Below are 22,444 nucleotides of genomic sequence, written 5' to 3'. Positions count from 1 at the left end.
AAAGTCACATAATAATTTGTTTTGTGAGCTTGAGTAGATTTTTCTTTGTGTACAAACTGTGATCATCTGACCTGTGCAGCTATTCCAATATTCACTGCTCTTAATCGATTTAGCTATATGAATTCAATCAGATATAAGCAGATGCTACACAGGCTATCTGGCTGATTTTTAACCCCTAGACAAGATAAAGTTAGTGTAAGAGATATAATTCAGTGAGTGAATCATTATCAGGATCAGCACTTAAGTATAAATTGGTTTCGGCTACCCTTGATGTAACCTAGCAGCAGTATCCTGAATCTAACCAGTCAAAATAGCTTAATCTGCACTAAACTGCCTTGTATTTTAATGCAAACTTTAAATAACACATTAGTCTTCTTCCATTTGCTTTGTTTAAAGATTCACAAAAACAGTCCAACAAAACATCATGTATAGAGCCAATATCTTATTTAAAACCTCTAAAGTAAATTAGGACAGTGTATAAAAAATTACAGTATATTAAATTTCACTTGCTGAGCAGTGCTTACCTTTAAAAATAATCTCTCATCTTCCTCTGTTGGGTTGCACATTAGTGGGTTTTTTTTCCTCTCCATGGGAAACACAACATTAGCTAGCGGACACATTTTGTGACACATTGTGCAGAAACAGTTTTTGTGTTTGGTGACATTTGTTGAGGCGTTGAAAAAAGTTGCATTTGAAATTACCTGGCACTTTAAAAAAAAGCCATTACTCTTTTTATGCTCAATGTTTACGTAGTGTGACTGCAACTGTACGTCTGAACTCATCACAGGGATGAGAAGGAAAAAGCACGCGCTGAAGAAATAAGGGTCCATAGGATGTCATTATTTTCTTATTACTGAGCAAGTATCTCTATGCTGTCACTGGAAGCAATGCCAGGCTGCAGCACACAGACAATTAAACTAATTCAATGATAATATGCATTTATCTGTCTATTAGATTTAATTACTCATTAACTGAAAGTGCCAGAACACTGTTGTGGATAGTTCTGGCCCACTTTACTGCCTATTTTTACAGGTGTTCTACTGAATAATCGCAAGCGCAGAATGTTTTTCAATAGTGAACACTGTTGATTTTTCTGCTCTTTCAATAGTTTGAAGAAAAGCCTAATCTGAAAATAAACTACACAACATGAAAACAAGCTGGGGAACCCACAGGTAAGATTCAGCAGATGCCATGGCTGTGTCCCAATTCAGGGTATGCACGCTTGAAGTATGCATTTCAAGTGCGATTACGTCACCGCCACGCGACGACGGCTGTCCCAATTCAAAGTGTACTTCAAATGCATACTCCAAATGCGCCGTCGATTTCCCCAAATATCAAGCGTGGTCTGGTGCACACTTCGTGGCCCCATATATCCCACAATCCATAGCGCGGCGGTGGGTGTGGATAATTTTGCCGCAAAATACGGCAGAAGGGAGCGGCCAAAGAGTGAACTGTCAAAAGTAAGTACTGAATATTATGTCACTTATTTATGTGCGAATGTTTAAGAACATTAAAACATTACTGTTGGCCACATGTCGGCAAAGTTATGTGACAATAGCGATGTTTGTACTTTCAGCGGTAACTTGGTTTTAAAGCCTCTACTTCTAAATATATATATATAGTCGACCTTAATCTTACAGAGAATGTGATGATTTTATGGATAATTAAAGTCAGTCATACATCCACAAACACAACAAGCTGAAAGTCAGTGATGCTGCTCGGTTTGCAGTCCTGAATATGACGGCACAAGCAGGATTCACTGCACTGTTAATGTTAGCTATGTTATATTGCTGCCTCTGGTCGGTGGTGTCGAGCCAAACGGACTTTAACGTGTGTTTGAACGAGCTGACGGTTCACTCGTTAAGCTGAAAGAAAGATGCTTTAATCACAGGAGTCACACATGTGTCCACTGGACCATCTGGGAACTCTTCTTGTTTAGCACTCGTAATAACACAAACACTAAATCCTCCTTCTCTTGTGCTGTTTTGTAGCCGTGTATACACCTGAGACTGTCACCTGTCTGTCTGTCCTGCACTCTCTCTGTTTCTTTCTCTCTGATTGTGGAATAAAAGTATGAACATGTATTTATAAGTTACACTTGTGTTTGAATCCTGCAGCTTATCTCACATTTGATTTCCATGTGTGACAACTGCAAGTGTCCAGAGTGAGGACAGACTGAGGGATCCACTGCTGCACATCATCTGTGAGGCTTTGCACCCCTGATGATCCACCAGGACAAACTCAGCAGTGTGTGAGGAAGAGGAGGAGGAAGAGCCAGCAGCAGCTGACAGATGGAGAGAATAGACAGACTGTTCCCTGTTTGTGAAGGACTGCTAGGAAAGTTTAACATAACTAATTGTCTGTCCTGAATCAGTCTTATTAGGTAATGTTCAAATAATGTTATCATCCCAGTGTTTTCAGTGTGGGAGAAAGTACTCAGGGCCTTCAAGTTACACACTATGAAAGGCAGCAACAAGTTTAATATTCAGAAACCTAAAGTATGTATCAGCAGCAGAATGGAGCTAAAAATAAATGTTTGTTTCAGTTCTATGAAGCTTTGAGTATTTTGGTTTAGTAGCACTGCTGTGTTTGTTGCATCATATTGCTGTAATTGTTTATATGCTTTATATATTCTGAGGTAAGTTGATCTATAGTGTTACATCATATTCTATAAGGATGTTATGTGTTTGTATACTTTCTGCCCAGTTTGACCCATTTAGCAGAAGTCAGCCTGTTTAAGGCTCTGATATCTATTCTGTAAGACTTAAAGCAGTTATGACATGGTCTGATTTTCTCACCCAATAAAGGAATATTTCATATATCAGTCTGATCTTCATTCTATCAGAAACAGTTATCACAGCTCGTACATTTTCTTTTTACACATATATATAAGCATTGAGCCAAATTTAGTAATGCCAACATACTGAAAGAACAATGTTCGTCTCTTATATATAATACATCTGTATATACACTGTCAGAGATACTTGTCTTTGAGTGAAGATTTAAGGTGATAGGAAATATAATTAACTGCTACTTGCATCTTTGACCCAGAGTTCAAGCTCATATGTGTGTGTATATATATATATATATATATATATATATATAATCTGACAATACATATAATATTGTCCATATTATATTAACATTACCACAGTGAGATGACTTTAGTCTCATGAATAACATTAGCTAATTATTATTTACTAACTAATCTTGAAATGACTGTTCAGTACAGAAATGAAGCCCAACTATCATGTTTTACAGTCCTGTGGTCTCAACTAATAAAAGTGATGTCATGACAAAAATGATTGACCAACAAAACATTTTTCTCCTTCATTTCTGTCACACAAAGCTGTATGAAACATTTCTCGGTGGTTAGTATCATGGTTGCTAGGCAACCTGAACAGCACGACGAAGGCTAGACCGTCCCCATTTCACAAGCCTCTCACTTCCGCACTTCCCGTGCTTTGTAGTACGCACCGTGCGTAGTACGGCGTGGTGTGCGTACTTCAAGCGTGCATACCCTGAATTGGGACACAGCCCATGACAAAGAGTAAAGGGAACGACTGGAATATTTATACACATGCGAGGCAATCTGGGTCAGTAGAAACAGAAGGTGAAGAGACACAGCTAAAGACAATTAAGACAACGAGACAAGAGAATTAAAAACTGAAAAACTAAACACAGGTGACAAATGACTACAAAACTGCCACAGGAAGTCAGAAATGATAACTAAACAGAGAAATTAAGACACATGAAAAAACTTCACATGGGGTGGGGGATCCAGGAGGAACTGACAGGAAACTCTGAGCAAACAAATAAACTCCAATACAACCAGAAACTAACAGCTAAAGAATCAATATACCAAGAAAGCATGAAAATATAAAACTAAGCAAACTAAAAACTGAACAGAGAACATTTAAAAGTCCAAAAACTCAACATACTGGGTTTGAGATTCAGCAATATTACAATACCAGTAAATGAGCAGACAAGAAAGGAGAAGATATTTTAAACTACTGTAGGTGAACAAATGAAAATGAAAGTTAAATACTTGTTTCAAGCTGGCATCATTTGTAATATATATGTATATTATATGTAAGAGAGATGAATTTACCATTTAAAAGTTTCAGGTCATCTACAAAAGGCTTTTTTTTCATAAAAACCTTTCTTTTTGTTTTTTTCAGTAAGGATAAGAAAATAGCGATAACACTGGAAAGGAAAGCAATAATATAACATCTCCTTTTAGACTTTTGTGTCGAACAACAGAATACCTTTGGAAGTATTTGTCAGTTAATAAATATCTATTGTTTGAGGGAGCTGTGATTACTTACAAGGTCGACTGGAATTCATGTTTAACCTATACAAGCTTGTTCTTGTTGCTGGAGGTTTCAAATACAGGGATTCTGTTAAAGATGCTGGCATCTGAGGAACATTCAAAAGCAGTCTTTGGTGTTGTCGCTGTGATGCATCGTGCCATGATGTCCTTGTGAGACGAGTCTCGTATGTGAAAAATTGTAGTTGAGGCTTGTTTATAACCCTCTGGTGTAATACTTAAACACAGTGGGTACTTAACGTGCATGTTTACTGAAGGAGAATATTTTAAACTAAAATATCAACTAAGTCTAAACACACTCTACTTTACCATCCTGAAGAATATGAAGGAGAACATTGATGCCAAATGACCTGAACTTTAGAGCATGTCAGCATGCGCTAGCAAAGACCAGGAGTCTTTCGGCCACTCAGACAGAATCATTGCTCACCATCCGCTCAACTCACCAGATCTGATGCCCTGTGGCTTCTCTTCTCCAAAATAAAAGTTGATAAAGGGGATTACATTTTGAAACCATGGTATAGGTCCAATGCACAATGCATAGAGACATGTGTAAACCATTGGAACAGGAAACCCAATGACAGACCCAAACGACCAATGACAGGAGAAAATAGCAAACCTGACTGTATTTACCAATTAATTTCCAATCAGTTTGGATGGTATTTGAAAATAGAACAAATGTGTCCTGTCAAAAACCATTTCTTTCAGGATCTGCCTAAATAGATTTATTTCTTCACCGTTCAGTGAAAGCCAAGTAACAGTGTTCCTCATGCATGTGTGCATTCACTCCCCAAGAGTGTAAAGTAACTATAGCCATGATCTCCATTTAAATGGGGACATAAGGTGAATTTTGAATATGGAAATACACACATTTTTCTAAAATTGTTCTAAAAGATAGTGAGAGAATTCACATAGAAATTCAGTTTCATATTTTGGGTTTCCTTGTGGGAAGCACCGGATAGTATAGGGTTCATCATGTAGAACTGAATAATGCAAACTCCATAGATGTGAGATTTAAAAGGAAAATATTTTAAAGGATGTAGAAACTAAAGACACATCAAATGTGTACATGAATAAACTGCACACACACTCACTGGGGTAGTTAATAGTTATCAAGCCACTGTGATCTTACAATTGATCAGTGTGCAGATCAAAGCAAGGAGCATGGCTGCAGAACCGTGTTGGCTAATTACCGGGGCCTGTAAAGGATTTCAGTCTTTAAGCATGGCCTCTGGGCCTCACCCCCATAGCAGGGATCCTGTGATCAGGGCCACGGAAGACCTGACAGGCATGGAGATGAAGCCCACGATTGTAAACACTCAGCCGGCATATGTTCACCATGACTGATTGGCCTCAGCCCTGTTAGACTTCAGTGCTTCCCTGCAGAGGAAGCATCTGTGAGCTGCAGACTGATGTTTCATGCAGCTCACCTCAAAAGCGTACATCTCTTTTTGATTCATCTCTTTTTTTAATAGTGGAAATGATCACAAATGATGGCATTAGTGGATCAAGGGTAATGACTCTGGACTGTATATACTGTAAAAGAACTGAGTAGCCTCCAGGTGGGAAAGGTTGGGAGGGAAATTGCCTTAAACCTGCATTCTAATTGGCCAAAAAGGGCTACTTCTTTAACTGCAAAAATAACCACATAATGCTCGTTGATTTTTTACTGAATACATAAAGTTAATTTTATAAGTCATGGGTCCAACTACACTCAAAAAGGAAAGGTTTGCTTTAAAGCAGGTCTACATTCTAATTGGCATGTCTCTGTACCAACAGACATTGCCATGCATGCGCCATTGCCATGCTCAAAGTAAGACTATAGCATCTTGGTGGATCTGGCAACCTTTTATTTACAGTTTGTGATATTGATGAGAAGAAGAGTGTAGCAAATTAGGGCCTCTAAGTCCGCTTCTAAAAGTTACAACTCTGATAGTCAAATTTTTAACTATAAATTTAATTGCTGTGGGAACTATGTTTGACATATTCTGCCAGTCTAGGATATTTGTGTTCAACATGAGAGCAGTTGTAAGATCAATGAGGTTTTGAAGCATGGTTCACCTTTTGAGTCCCTGTGAGGTTAGATTTAGGCACCCTAATAAAGACAGTGGCTCTATTAAGCAGTGGAAAACTTGGAAAAGTGGAAGTGGAAAAAATAAATCTGAGCTCTGAGTTCAATTTTATAGTTCAAGTGTGACAAGATCCTAATTATGATCTCAGAATGTGTTTTTGGAAATTCTGATTGCGGCTTAAATCCTATTTGAGATCTCATTTAACTCACGTGAGAAAACCTGGTGATATGTCAGCTTAAAAACTACTATTCGCATGCTCACACATGTTAACGGGATACCCGAAAAGCCTGTTTAAAAACAGGACAGTGTGTATGCTGCAGTGACGCAGCTTTGAGCTTTGACCTGATAGTTCTGGATTCAGCCCATGTTTAAACTGTCAAAAGATTCAGGTTAAAAAAACTGTCAACCGCTAGTCCCTTTCTGGGCTTCGGGCCTGAATGAACTAGGTCAGTTTGGATTTGGGTTGAAGTTTCAGCCCCCGTGCAGTTTTCGTGCAGCTTAAAAATTCCAGTCCAGCTGTGGTTTTCTGCTCCGTACCGACCCAGAGGCTGAAAGGATCCAGGCCACACTCCACATTGAAGGTCTTTTACTCGGTCGACCTTATCACAGTGCATAAACCTAACACAGAAAATGTTTCCCCGACAACCTGTCACACATAAGCACTTGCCACAAGTCACGGAGAGCTAGCCTGTGAGTTGAGTGTGTGTTTGTGGGTGTTTCTGTGTGTATGCTGCCTGGCAGAGCACCAAGTGCACCCCTACCTCTGCTGTCAATCTTGCTCTCACACTGGAACAAACCGGGGCATGTGGCCTCTCCTCTCTCCAACAGTACACCTAACACACAAACACATAGCACTCTGCCACCCGCTGCGCCACAGCCACTGATGGACACAGAGGCTTGCCGCAGCAGCACGCTCCTATTTCAATTACTCTGGCCCTCTCTTTCCCCCTCTTCTGCCCCCCCCCAATCTTCCTTGGCGACACAAAATGCACACCTCACTTCCAGCAAAGGTTTATTTTCAACTTTTGCTGTAATCCTCCACACCGCCCATTTTTTCCCCTTTCCTTTAGTCAAAGGAGCATTTTCCCTTTCATCCACGGACCACTGCCGCCGCTGTACCAAAACTGATGGGCTGGGGGTAATAAAACGGAACAAAATGGAAACCCTACATCTACTACCACCAACAGCAAAAAAAAAAAAAAGGACGAAGAATAGAGAAGTGACAGAGGCTCTGATAGCCACTCATCCGTATAATCACATCCCGCTATTAGAATACTGCAGCTATCTGATGCCATTTGTTCTATCAGTGGATAAGCATTAGCGCTCATTAGTCACATGCATTAGCTCCTGAATTGGGCCTGACAGAGGAGTTGGTGTGGGATTAATACAGCAAAACAGGCGACGGCGTGGAAGAATGATATGTAGACAAAAGGATGGGTTGATGGATGGATGGGCAGTCAGAAGTATTGACTGGTGGGTTGACTGACAGATTGTTAAGAGAATGGACATGTATGTGCACAGACAGAACACAAATTGATGGATAGATTGGATGGATGGGATGATTTGTTGGTGGATACATGGACATGTGCTCTGAGATTGACAAAAAGTTGCAGCCTGAAGCCAAATGCTAATACATTTGACTTGAGACCTCGGATAATTATCAGTAAATCAGTAGCTCTCATCAAATAGTGTGGAAAACCTTTAAGAGTGAATAATGTTAACCATGCTACCATGTTTCCTAACTATGTGAGATGTTGCCAAAATAGTGTCTCTGTACATAAGAAAAGCTTATATATTCAGCTGCTTTCCCCCTCGACGTTGGGTTCTCACACATTTGAGCACTGCTGTTTGGATTGCTCCTTTAAAGTCCAGCTCTTAAGAAATTTTCCAAACTTTGACACCCAAAACAGGAGTTTTGGGGTGTTTATGTGCAATATCCAAGCCTAAATAAAGGGGTGTTAGCTCAAATGTGTGACCATTATTTTCACCACTTGGGTTTTGCACAGTGAATTCGTCCCCTAGGGGTCAGACTGTTCCACAAGTGCTTACCTTGAAGTGGACAGAGATCAGATTTATCCAAATGTTTTTAGTGTTTTGGAGTAGTTGTAGTCCATGTTATATACTGTAATGGTATCACTGATCCACCATGTAACTACATCTGCTACAGTTTTACTTCTGGATGGTATTACCTTGGTCTCCAGTAACACTCGGAGGAATCTCAGAGTCATTTTTGATTTTTTTTCACTGCTCATAATTAACAAATCTGCAGAACTGCTTTCTTGCAGTTGCACAGTATCTGTCAAATTAGAAACCTCCTGTAAAGAGTGATGCTGAAAAACTAGTTCATGCATTTATTGCTTTTAGGCTGAACTATTATAATTCATTGTTATCAGGATGTCCTAAAAACTCCCTGTAAAGCCTTCAGTTGATCCAACATGCTGCGAGAGTATTGACATGGAAGAGATAGAAAGAGCAGATTTCTCCCATAGTGGCTTCTTTTCATTGACTCCCTGATTAATCCAGAATTGAATTTAAAATCCTTCTCCTAACACACAAGGTCTTGGATAATCAGACCCAATCTTATCTTAAAGACCTCATAGTACCATATCACCCCAATAATGCACCTTGCTCTGAGACTGCAGGCTTATTTGTGGTTCCTATGGTATTTAAAGTTGAATAAAATATCCTCTTTGGTGGAACCAGCTCCCAGTTTTGATTTGGGAGACGGACACCCTTTTCGAATTTTAAGATTAGCCTTAAAACTTTCTTTTTTGACAAAGCATATAGTTAGGGCTGGATCAGGTGGCCCTAAATCCTCTCTTAGTTATTAGGCAATCGTGCTAGGCTGCTGGGGGATTCCCATGATGCACATGATGAGTTTTTCTTCACTCATCTCTTTTTACTTTATGCTTATACACAACTCTCCATTTAACTATTAGTAATTATTAATCTCTGAGTCTGTCTTGCACATTTGTACCTCCACTAATTTGTTGACATGTTGACATGCCTAAATCACTAATTTAAACAAAAGCCGTCTGATTAATCAGTCATACACAGCAGACTCACTTGTAAATGTCTGCTTTACATCTCTGCCTGTGTCTTGGTGTATTTGTTTGTTCTGTTCTCTTTAAATTGCATTCTGTGTCACTCTTTTTTCAAATAACAACAGTCCAGTTACCCACGGGTATCATTAAAGTTTAATCAAATCTGAATTAATCGTGCATGCTTGTGTAGAAGCCGATCAAAATGTCTCATTAGAATCAATCATTCGGGTTAAGGACTTGCCATTAAAATAAAACAGCAGTGCTGATGAGTTCTAGAACAAATACGTCATCAAACAAACACGCTGTCACATCGGGAGAGGGTGATGGTGCACTGGCCGCTATCCAGCGATTTTACTGAAGCTTGACTTTCCTGTTAAGACCTGCAGACAGATGACAGATGTAATTCTTGACAAAATGACAAATGGTCTCCCTACATGTCTGTCTGTCCTGTCAGCAGGGGGGTAAATGTTAATCAATAGCACATCCCTATTAGAGGCAAGCAGATGCCACCTCCACCTCTGTGGCGCTTTGTGTCTGGTCTAAATGAAAGCCTGGGTCAGGACCACAGCTGTGGCAACCACACACACACACACACACACAGTGAATATTGGATGAAAGCGTAGACAGAAGAAAGGGTAGGTTGACTGCGGGAGTAAAAGAAGTATGTTAGTTGAAGGTGGCCAACACGAATCAGTGCAGAGTGGGAGCCACGGTGCTGCTGAACTGGCTAAAGTAATGAGGCCGGCATAGCAGGGAATATGGCTAATATGGAGAGATCAAACTACTGGTACACCTCTAGGAACAAGCTCCCTGGGATCCCTGCACTTAGATGTGACACCCCGCAGGCCCAGACACAGGCCCACCCACACACAGACTGTGTGTGTATTAGCTAGCCTTCCTGTTAAGAACATTTTATATGAGTCATGATGTATTGACTTATGAGGGATGTGTCGAAATGGCAGAATACCAGGTAAATTCATAACTACTGAAACTGTGTTCTTACTTTTCTTTCAAGACAAAAATATCTTGCTTATAAAGATGGAAATATAGCAGATAAATAGAAGAGAACAGAGCATCATGGGAACAAAGTTTCACTTAAGTTCACAGGTGGCACTTCTGAAAGTTGTTCGATAGTTTCTAACATAGCCTTCAAGTTTTAAAGTCTTATATTTTGTGTTTAATTAGCTGATAAAATTTTAAAACTTTGTTTTTAGTAATGGTTTGCACAAAGAAAGCCAGGTGCTTTACTTGATAACACTTTTTGTCTTTTTGTTTAAGATTTTCAAAAGTTTCTTTGCACCTGAATTAAAGGCACATAGAAACAAGACATATAGAAAATGCACTTTTGTGAACCTTAAAGAAATCTTGGCAACAGCAGGGGGAGGTTTTTTTAAGCTAACGAAAGGATTAGAGGCATAACTTTAATTCATGATATGAAATATACAACAAAAAACAGTCTGAAAGTTTGGCATTTTTTACTTTACTTTTAGCGAAAGCGAGTTTTATGTTACATGGTGAGGAGATGCTACCAAAGCCAACGCACTATGGAGGTAAAGTTAGAACACTCAGACCTCATTAGAGGTAAAAAAACAAACAAAAAAAACTTCAATGAGGCTTTTTAATGTAACAAATTACCTTTTAAAGATACTATTACCCATCAAAGTTTGTTTGGCAATGCTTTGAAGATAAAGTGTTAAAAGTTGCAAAAGTATACCAACATTCTCAAATTTGGAGTTCTCTGTCTAACTTCAATGTTAACCCTGCCTTACATACCCTAAGTACACTTTTTTTACAAAAAAAATATTACTTAAATAATCTGTAGCAGTATTTTAGTCATAAACATGTGCATTAACAGTCTAGGTATGTCATCAAAAGACTGAAATTAAGCACCTTGAATATAAATGCTGCATCTAATGAATTACAGCTACACATTCATACAAACCTGATTAATAATGCTTAAGAATAAAAAAAACCCAATAAAAATACATGTTTTAAAATTCACTTACCAAAACTGATGTCTACAACTGGGCCACTCGTACCAACAAATTCTCAACATTCAAGATGTTTACTGCCTTTAAGTGACATTCATGTGAATTCTTCCATTTTTTAAAATCCTTTTTCAGATTATTCTGGGACTTAAGCACACGACCAGATCCATGTAAGCAAACTTGGAAAATTGTTTGAATGTTTTGCAAATTAGCCAGGTACAAACTGGCAGTCAACATGAAGAAAGCATAGAGCTGTAAACTACAGCCCTGACTGCTCTGAAGGACTGGGTGCTACCCTGTCCATAGGACTCCATCTTTAAGGCAAGTGATAGTGGTGGAGCAGAATTACGTCAGTTAGTGCCATTGATGTCATGTGGTGGAAAATATGGATTATGGGTATAACATTTTTCTAACTGACATTTTTAAAACTATTTGTCTGTCCTTGAGCCAACCAAGGAATACAGTCCTTGTTACAAATTTTGACGAAGGGTAAAAATAGACAACTCAACACCCTGTCTCTTAATAGCCACCTTAATGACTCGAACAATGACCTTTCTCCAAAAGTCACGGGGGGAAAGCCATAGGTTTTGTAAGAACATTTTTCATTGAGATTTAAAGCATGTTCAATTCCTTAAGATGTTTCCCTTGTGCTACATGTACAGAGTGCAACAGAGAAGCAGAAATTTAATACGTGAAAATAGATATTATAATGTGTCCAAACCTCTGTGGCAGAGAAGGAAGAGCATATGCAGGGTGTACTCTTTGGTGGTGGACCCATACCAAGTTTGCGTCCAGGCTAGAGACCAGCCACATACACAAAACACTAAAGATGGAAGAAAAGAAGGAGAACAAAGAGAAACATTAATTATCAGTAGATTAGACATACCACCCTCCCGTCTCTGGACAGCTGACGACAGCCAGTTCAACAATAACAGCTGGTTTTAAGCTAACAGAATGCCAGCTAATGTTTCACTAAGAGCAACACCCACTAACAGCAGCAAGAACCTCAGTATGGCTGTCAAAAGTGAGCTTCTCTGACTCACTGACCTGCATTGTATCCTTTCACAAAGTTTTATGTATGTGGGGCAACATACTTGTCCTACAGCAGCCACCGTAGCTGGGATTGTTCCCTTGAATTGGAAGGAGTGAGAAAACAGAACTCAACTGACTGCAATTTGAAATCTACTGACACTTAACGGTGAAAAATTTACACGCTGTAACTTTAAAAACACACACAAGCACAAGGCCCGGTTTAGGAACAGGAATGTGTAACACCAACACCTGTGTCAGCGGCAGTAGCAGCAGCCATATAGCAGTTCCTCCTCCTTCCCACAATCCTCCTGGCCTTCACACCTGTCATTACAAACAAAATGAGTGAGAAATTATGCCAAACATTCGTCTGTGCTGTTTATCTGGCTTTGTGGGTTTGTCAGTTTAAAAAAGAAAAGAAAAAAAAAAGCATGATTGAGCGCGAGGTCGGAAATAAAACAAAACTGCTTTTTTTCCCCCGGTGAAGGACGCACACAAAGAACACGCTGAGAATACAAAGTAAGTGCTGTAACGGCACCCGAGGGAGGCCTTGTCAAACAAACAATGAGACACGATTAAATGGCATTATTATATGAAACTAGCTCAAGTCATCAGGGAGAGAAAGAGAAACAGATTCACATTTGCATCCTTCATTAAGTAATGGAGTTGTTTGAATGCTGACGCGCAATGTCAAGACATGTTGATGCCACGGCAGACATTTATGTTTCCCATGTACAGCATCCCTCTCACTGAAACTCTACAGGCCTGTCAGAGCTGCCGGAGCGAAGCAATCACTCACTCTCTCACACGCATACGGTACACACACAGACACACACTGGTACAAAAAGAGGCTGTATGCATTCAAGCATTCTCTAAACTAATAAACCTGCCTATGGACTTAGCCAGTCTTAGTCTGAAGTGTCATTAGAAGTGGCAGGCAGCTGTGGCAGCCTGTGAGGGGCTAAGAGGCTTGAGCTCCCACCGTCTGTAATCCCTGCAAACAAAGTACACGCCATGCTGGAAAATAAATATATAAGCGAGCGAGACATGCAAACATGATGCCACACACACACACGCACACAGTTTTACAGTAGGTGATGCAAAGATGCGCTCTCGAAAACTTCAAAGCAGCGGTGAAAATGCAAAGTCATGTGTGCGGCAATCCGACTTAAAAAAGTAATCTGACACCCTGATGGAAACGTGAAGAAGCACGTGTGAGGTGCACGGCTCCACCTACACCACCCCTCAACACACACACACTCTTGAAAAAAGCACAATTGGCTGGAAGACACACATGTGCATAGAGATTGCTAAGTGGTAATAAAGGCCAAGGCTTATTAATGGGACAATCTGACAAGCAGAAGTGCTGTGCTGAGGATTCTCTCTCTGCCTCTCTCTCTCTCAAACACACACACACACACACACACACACACACACACACACACACACACACACAGGCTCATTCCCGATAGCTGTAAGTTATTGGAGAGGAGGTAATGTTGCTGGGTAGCATCTCCCTGTAGTCACATTTCCACTTGGAGATGAAACAGCTAATTGGAGATGGGACCCTCTCAGCTCTGCAGACTCTAGTAATGGATTTGAATGTGGAGAGCCCCCCACCCCCATTCACCCGAGCTATACTTCACTTTTTATAATCCTCTGTTTAAACTGCTCCTTTGCCTGACCAAACCCTCACAAAACCGGTTTACTCTCTATTTTAACTTGTGGTACAACTTACCCATGTGTTCCAGGCTAATGTCAGGTTAAATGGAAATAGAGGATATATTTCATAAGAGTTTTGCATAATGATCATCAACAAACTGAGGTCAGCGTAATAAAAAACGGTGGGTCACTTTTTCTTAATCACTACGGAAAGACAAAACGAATTTTTCTTCCCCTCAAAAAAAAAAAAATCCTCTGGTCTACTCACCTTCCTCTTTTCAATTCTAGCTTGCTGTGAAGCTATTGAGGCGTTTGAGATATTCTTTCAAAACACTCACTGCTATTACATCTTCCAATGTGTAAGTGTTTATCTCCATCTCCGTCTCGCTTTTTCTTCTCCCTGTGTCTCTTTCTCTCTGCTGCTCCTGGTGTGAGTTTCTCTTTGAAATGCTTTCTAATTAGCACGTACAACACACAGCCAGGGTTAAATTAAATTGCTAAGATACAAGGAGGTTGAGGTCAACGGCTCTGCAACGACTGTCAGCACAGATAATTGGGAGATATACTTTTCTTTTTCCTCCTTCCACTTTTGCTAAATATCCATGATCAAAATGACAGCGGATGGCGTACAGACAGTTTGGTAGGGTGGCAGTGCACTGAGGCGAAGACGCTTTATGAAATATGAATTTATTTTTAGAGATAGAGGAAGACAAGTAATTAGGAGTGCAGAGAGAAAATCACTTTCATGTCTACTCTCACTCTGTCTCTGCCCCAACATTCTTGCACCTGGGAAACAACTCCTGTGAAGCCAATATATAAGGGCCAGAACTGGCTTTATGAAATATATGACAATGCAGTTCTTTAGCTGCATAATAACGGTGATAAATTCCACACTGGCTGAGAAAAGGAAGCATTAGAAGATGACTACTGTTGACTCTGATTTAAGTATAAAGGTTTGTATTGGTTTTCAATCATTAGTGCATTACAACAAGCAACTCAGAGATGACCGGCTTCACCGGGGAACCTGGTTCATTGTTTAAATTGTTGATCGTGTCGTGTTTATGAAGGCAAATAGTTGCCTGTAAAATCTCCAATGTTTTTGTTGCTAGAGGCAGATCTGCATCTCAACTGACCCGTCACTGATACATTGGTGTCGCACAAATGCTGTTAATATGAAATGCATTAATATGAAATTAATGCAAAAGAAACAAAGGAAAAGGAAACACTCCTTTGTGGACTAATGTACAAACAACATGTTTGGTTTAAGTCACTCAGGTCAAGCTGTCTTGTCTTGCAGATAAAGTGGAAGCCTGCCACAAATGCAGGTTTTTTTTGATAGGATGTGAGCTGGCAAGAGTAGGAATTTGATTGGTTGACCATTTGTAGAAATTCTAAATAATTAGGGGAAGTGTGAAATGACTTATACATTTTGTGTGAATACATGACATGTTTGCTTTATATTCCATTACTGATAAATGATTGATTGATTAATGTTGTGGTTATTTGCGAAAATAATTGATTTTTTCCCTATCTATAAAGATTATTGATAGGCCAGTTTGAACTGAGAAGGCGGAGTCTGAAAGGGGGCGATGGATGGGTGGCCATTTTGAAATTTGCTGTTTGTAACGATTAGAAGACTATAAACTGATGTTGTTTGATGTTCAGTCAAGTCAGAGTACTGCTACACCTTTCTGTGCAACATTTATTTTTTTAAACCAGGCTTGATTTTTCCAAACTGAAATAAAAAAAGATTGATACAGAATGTTGAGTTTTGAAGAAGACGTGAACTTCAAAGAATGTGTTTTACTGAAGTCAGAGGTGCTTTGTTTGCAGAGAAGATAGTACTGCGTTAAAGGATTACAGTTTGAATCAATGTTACAAGACTAAGAATACAGAGAAGTCCAAGAACTTGAGTCTTGCATAGTGGGAACCTTTGCTAGCAAAGCTATAAAAGCAACAAGGACTTTTTACCAAGCTTGTTTACACATCCAGGGATGGAGCGGTCGAGACCAGCTTTGGGAATTCCTACCAAATTGCAAAGGACAGTAAGCCGTTCTCTGATGAGGAGTTAATCAAAGAGTGTTTGGTGGACTCTCTCACGCTAGCATGCTATGAGAACAAAGAAGCACTTGAGAATGTGTCCCTCTCCAGGCAAATGGCAAGAAGATGGGAAACTTGAGCTTCAGTTGAAAAGCAAAGCTAACAATTTTGCCTTTTTCTCATTGGCTCTGGATGAGCGCTGGGATGCCCGTGATACAGGTAACTGCAAGCTTTGAAAGCAGATCCAAGATAATGTAAGTAAAATGAGCTCAGAACTAAAATTGGTATTTTTTGCATTGTGCTACACATCAGGAGGTGTCGAGTAAGTCAGTGCTAAAAAAATACTTAATTTCATCAGGGTGAGAGCACTGATTCACAGAGTCTGATACCCCTTTGATTCAGCAGAACACTTCACTGTTGGAGTTTGATTCTTCTCTCAAAAATGAAAACTTTCCACACATAAGAAGTCATACTCAAAGGGCATTGGTTCTCTTTGGATCTACATTTATACATGAACAAATATTCTGAGTGAAATTTAACAAATTCAGATACAGGTTGTCTCTCTGTGAGAACACTGAGCCTGACTTTAATCCACTCGTTCAATCCCAAAAAAGAAAAAAGACCTGAAAACTGTAGATGAAGTCATTAAACTACAAGCAGAACAGCAATAGCATTCTGGATAAAAGTAAAAGACTTTGAAATTTTGCAGAAATTTGAATAGTTCTTGGAGGCGGGCATTGACTAATTAGCTGCCATTTTTACTACACCTATTTCACATTTTCATTGCCTAATTGGAACATCTACTCTTACCAGTAGCAGTTTACAAAGACATAAAATGAATATTGAGCAGAAATGGGCTTATTGGTGCAGTCCCAGTTTCTCAAGTGATCCCTTGGGAAAATTAATTGCCGTCTCTGCTTTGAATGTTTTAAATTACTTTGCCTCCAAATTTATTTATCTAAATTTATCTTTTCTTTTACTTTGCAAGATTCAAATAACACTGGCTAAAATGTCAACCCATGACAGATCCTCTACCATGTTTTACAGATGACTGTAATAAAGATACCTCCTTACCTACTCCCCATTTCCTGTAGGAACTGTAGTTTTTCCAGGCCTGCCACTTCTTTTGTCCTCCACATGTCCAGTTTCCTCAGATTTTTTTAAGTAAACACTGCACACCATGCAGTGGTAATCCAGGTTTTAAGTTCTTTTCAGACAATCACCTCGTTGGCGAAAAAGTACTACTTTATCTTTGTGACATTGTGTTTTATTTCTCATTGTTTTTAGATTCAGCTAAAGAAATGGGCACAAATCATGTTTTTGCGACTGGCTTTTTTATGCTTCAGTGATTCATAGGTCAGTTTTAAGTGACTTAACAAAAACAGAAGAAAAAAAATTCCCTGAAAGTGGTCTGGACTTAAAATGAATGAAAAAGCAGCCAAAGACCTGCAGAAATGGTTAAGACTTTTGCACAGTAGCATGTGATATGATATGCTATAGTATTATATACTAATAAAGATGCTGATACTTGGTTGACTGCTAGTCTAATTGCTCGGCACAGCTGAATCAGTGCACGGTTTTTTATCGTTGGCTCTTCAGAAACACTTCTATGTAATCAAGAAAAAAAGGGGAAAACATGTTAACAGAAACCACTGTTAAGTAGGAAATGTGATATGTTATGTGTATGACATATGTATAAAGGTATAACGCATTTACATTCACTTAAAGGGAATCAAAGTGTGTTTTGGAACATACATCAAGAAGCTTGAGTGATTTATTAAGAACGCAACCCCTGAAAAATAAAACAAAAATCAAATGTGAAGCACACAGGAGTCAAACCTAAGTCTGAAATGAAGTAAATAACGGAGAAAACAAAAGATGTATGAAACATGGGGAGAGTGTGGAAAGGGAGGGGGCGCTCTGGGAAAATGAGAGAGCAATATGTCAGCATGGTAACACCTCTAAAAGTCACCGAAATGCCAGGTCACCCTGCTTGACGGGAAGAATCAAACCACGCTGCGAGTGTGTGAGAGCACCTTGCATCACACGTTGCGCTTACAGCATCTCTCTAATACGCACTCTCTGAAAAACAGAGCACCGGCTGATCGCCACTGTTGCTGTCAGCAACTCTGTCATCTACTGCATGTGATTGCTTTGTTATAAGTGCGCGACAGTACTTTTTGCGTCTACTCTGTGATGATTATGGCTTTAGCGACGCGTTTAATGCGGAAGGATGATGCGCTTGCCGGATATGGGTGGGTCACAGCGACTGCGTATGTGCCTGTGCCTGTCTTTGTGCTGTATTGTGAGTCGCTGGCACATTGTCTCACACGGAGGTAGGTGGGAGGATGATGAAGAGAATGTGCGTTAAAATTTTATTTCGTCTTCATTAATATTTCACGCGGATGGGTGCGATGTACAAACCGATGACGACACCTTGCTCCGGAAAAAGCCTCCCACAAAGCTGTGCAACATCTATTGGCACAACCCGCTGAGCTTTGTTTTGCTGCAGAGTAAACAATGTCTCCTCTTACCACGGTTTCCAAGTGTAACTGTTTGACTTTGGCTCTGACACAAACTTGAACTGGGCTCAATTCCTACTCTTCTCTCTCTCCCCGCCTCATCTTGCTCTCACTGCCATCATATCGTAGCGATCACTGAACCTTGAAAAATCTCAAAAGTAGAAAATTCTTGGTAGGTGAAATATGAGACGTTTGCAGGGATGTAATACTGGAGCTCACCCACTGACTACCCGAATCAGACAGATATTGTGTATTAGGAACCTGCTGGTTTCTCCAAAAAAGTAATTCACAAGAAATCTTAACAAAGATGAAAGAAAAATATCAGCGCTTGTAAGAACGATACCTTCTTTCAAATGATTTCCTTGAGCTCAGAGGCTGGAGCGTGCAGTGTGGTGCACTTTGAAAGTTTACCAAGGCAGCCGGTGAGTCTTTGCTGGTGTAATCTCTCTGCAAGGAATAATCCCCGCGATTGAATGACTAGGATACTGATTACAGACATGTACCTCCTGCGTCCTGCATTATTAAATACACAAACAAAAAGGGCTTGTTTATTTGTGCATGTTTCATTTGGGGTGGGGGGCTGAATAGAATAAATGTTGCTCTAAGGTGCTATAAGCCAAAAGAAAGTTTCAAAAAAAATCTGAGAGTTTGAATTATGTTCTCATTACAAGAGAAAATGATAGTGTTCCATGTTTCACTTGTTTGTAATAAATGCTGTAACAAAACAACTTTGTTTCGTTCCATGAGTGGAAATACATGAACATAGACAGAGTGTTTTCTTATGAGGTCTACCAAATCAAAGTCCAAACCAAACATCATACACAGCTTGGGATTAATACATGTCCATTACATAAAGTATCTGATAGATATTATCAAAACTTTCATTTAATTGTCACCATTAATTACAAACACTGTACATCTCATACATGAACGTTAGAGGGCTGTGGTTTCACAAGATTCTCCTGTGAAAAACTAAGTGCACCCTCACTGCTTCCATAGGTAATAAAAGGATAAATAGCAGCCAGGTGCTGCTAATCAAATGTACCTGATTAAGAGACCATTAGCAAGTATGATGATATCTCTAAGTCACAGCTTGCAGGTCTGGTGAATTGAGGTATGTGTTAACACAATTTAACATTCTTCTCAGGATTAAACATACCACTAACTTTATGCCAAGGTTAGACCATGCAGTACTCAGAGAAACTACCAAACCCCAAGTGCTCCATCTTAACTCATAACTCACTATATCACTATATCACTATCACAGCAAAATGTTTAGTTCAAATGCCAGTCCACCACGTCCATTTCGTGCTTTCCCTCTCCAAAATGTGAAATGGACATGCATGCAGAAGTTTCGTTATTGCATCTTACTGCAGCTTACTGCACTTTGGAGAGGCAAAGTGTGAAAAGGACACAGTGGATGGCGTGTCTATTAAGTGCTTACTTGAGCAGTAAGTAGGATGACTGCAGAACTCAGAAACACAAAACAAACACCAAAACTTATATTGATGTCAAATCCAGAAACAATCATAAAGCCCCAAAGCAAGTACACACAAGACTGGGGCAAATCAACAATCTGACAAAGGGACACTGCGGCTAAACTTAGCATACAAAGTAAGGACATTTATACTGGATGGATGATTTCTTTGTTGTAACAATCCTTCTTGTACCTTTGGAAACTCTTTTAATTTCCCTTTGTAGGTTGAGCATCGGAGTTCAGTATGTGGGTTATGGCCACAAAAAACTTGCCAGATGTTCTCTGCCAGTGCCAAAACGCTTGTTTTGCTATTTAGTCTTGTCTGGTGTTGTTTATTGGATTGGATGATTAAAGTCTGAATAAACAAGATACATTGTTAAATGAATAAATTGCTAAACAGGGGTCTCAGTAGCATTTGGAAGAACCATACACAGCCACAGTAGCCTGGCACCACCTCCTCATGCTAGTCACCACTCGGTCATGCACTCCTCAGGGATGGTATCCCATTCTTCAATCAGCATTTGTCACCAGTCAGCCGCCGTGGTTGTGTTAGTCACTCTGGCACAAACACCACGCCCAAACTGATCCCACAAGTGTTCAGTGGGGTTGAGGTCAGGACTACAGGCAGGACATTCCATCCTCATCACTCCCAAATTCTGGAAGTAATCTTTGAAAACAACCCACTGTGGCGGGGTGAGTGTTATGATCTTGGAGGATAGAATTTGGTCCCAGACCAGACTGGGCAAGTTTTCTAAGGAATAATCAACCAAACACAAATGTCCTTACTTTTTGTGCTAAGTCTATAAATACACAGAAGGGTAATTAGGGGCGAGTGGAGACACCTGGGAAAGTAGGAACAGCTGAACTACAGGGAGTGCAGAATTATTAGGCAAATGAGTATTTTGTCCACATCACCCTCTTCATGCATGTTGTCTTACTCCAAGCTGTATAGGCTCGAAAGCCCACTACCAATTAAGCATATTAGGTGATGTGCATCTCTGTAATGAGAAGGGGTGTGGTCTAATGACATCAACACCCTATATCAGGTGTGCATAATTATTAGGCAACTTCCTTTCCTTTGGCAAAATGGGTCAAAAGAAGGACTTGACAGGCTCAGAAAAGTCAAAAATAGTGAGATATCTTGCAGAGGGATGCAGCAGTCTTAAAATTGCAAAGCTTCTGAAGCGTGATCATCGAACAATCAAGCGTTTCATTCAAAATAGTCAACAGGGTCGCAAGAAGTGTGTGGAAAAACCAAGGCGCAAAATAACTGCCCATGAACTGAGAAAAGTCAAGCGTGCAGCTGCCAAGATGCCACTTGCCACTAGTTTGGCCATATTTCAGAGCTGCAACATCACTGGAGTGCCCAAAAGCACAAGGTGTGCAATACTCAGAGACATGGCCAAGGTAAGAAAGGCTGAAAGACGACCACCACTGAACAAGACACACAAGCTGAAACGTCAAGACTGGGCCAAGAAATATCTCAAGACTGATTTTTCTAAGGTTTTATGGACTGATGAAATGAGAGTGAGTCTTGATGGGCCAGATGGATGGGCCCGTGGCTGGATTGGTAAAGGGCAGAGAGCTCCAGTCCGACTCAGACGCCAGCAAGGTGGAGGTGGAGTACTGGTTTGGGCTGGTATCATCAAAGATGAGCTTGTGGGGCCTTTTCGGGTTGAGGATGGAGTCAAGCTCAACTCCCAGTCCTACTGCCAGTTTCTGGAAGACACCTTCTTCAAGCAGTGGTACAGGAAGAAGTCTGCATCCTTCAAGAAAAACATGATTTTCATGCAGGACAATGCTCCATCACACGCCGTCCAAGTACTCCACAGCGTGGCTGGCAAGAAAGGGTATAAAAGAAGAAAAACTAATGACATGGCCTCCTTGTTCGCCTGATCTGAACCCCATTGAGAACCTGTGGCCCATCATCAAATGTGAGATTTACAAGGAGGGAAAACAGTACACCTCTCTGAACAGTGTCTGGGAGGCTGTGGTTGCTGCTGCACGCAATGTTGATGGTGAACAGATCAAAACACTGACAGAATCCATGGATGGCAGGCTTTTGAGTGTCCTTGCAAAGAAAGGTGGCTATATTGGTCACTGATTTGTTTTTTGTTTTGTTTTTGAATGTCAGAAATGTATATTTGTGAATGTGGAGATGTTATATTGGTTTCACTGGTAAAAATAAATAATTGAAATGGGTATATATTTGTTTTTTGTTAAGTTGCCTAATAATTATGCACAGTAATAGTCACCTGCACACACAGATATCCCCCCTAAAAT

The 22,444-nt window shown here is 40.0% G+C and overlaps 1 long non-coding RNA gene across 1 annotated transcript; it reads right to left on the bottom strand.

The window, feature by feature from the left end:
- Positions 1 to 9,653: 9,653 nt before the first annotated feature.
- LOC120433873 lies at positions 9,654 to 12,786 on the bottom strand. The gene is made up of 4 exons (XR_005608808.1): positions 12,713 to 12,786; positions 12,479 to 12,561; positions 12,153 to 12,254; positions 9,654 to 9,823 (listed from the first exon to the last, which is right to left on the bottom strand). It is a non-coding gene; the product is annotated as an uncharacterized LOC120433873 (long non-coding RNA).
- Positions 12,787 to 22,444: the final 9,658 nt, after the last annotated feature.

Source organism: Oreochromis aureus, linkage group 17 (assembly GCF_013358895.1).
Source record: "Oreochromis aureus strain Israel breed Guangdong linkage group 17, ZZ_aureus, whole genome shotgun sequence".
In the NCBI taxonomy this organism is placed as follows: domain Eukaryota; kingdom Metazoa; phylum Chordata; class Actinopteri; order Cichliformes; family Cichlidae; genus Oreochromis; species Oreochromis aureus.
The sequence above is the reverse complement of the archived record's forward strand: the minus strand, read 5'-3'. Positions and strand labels throughout refer to the sequence as shown.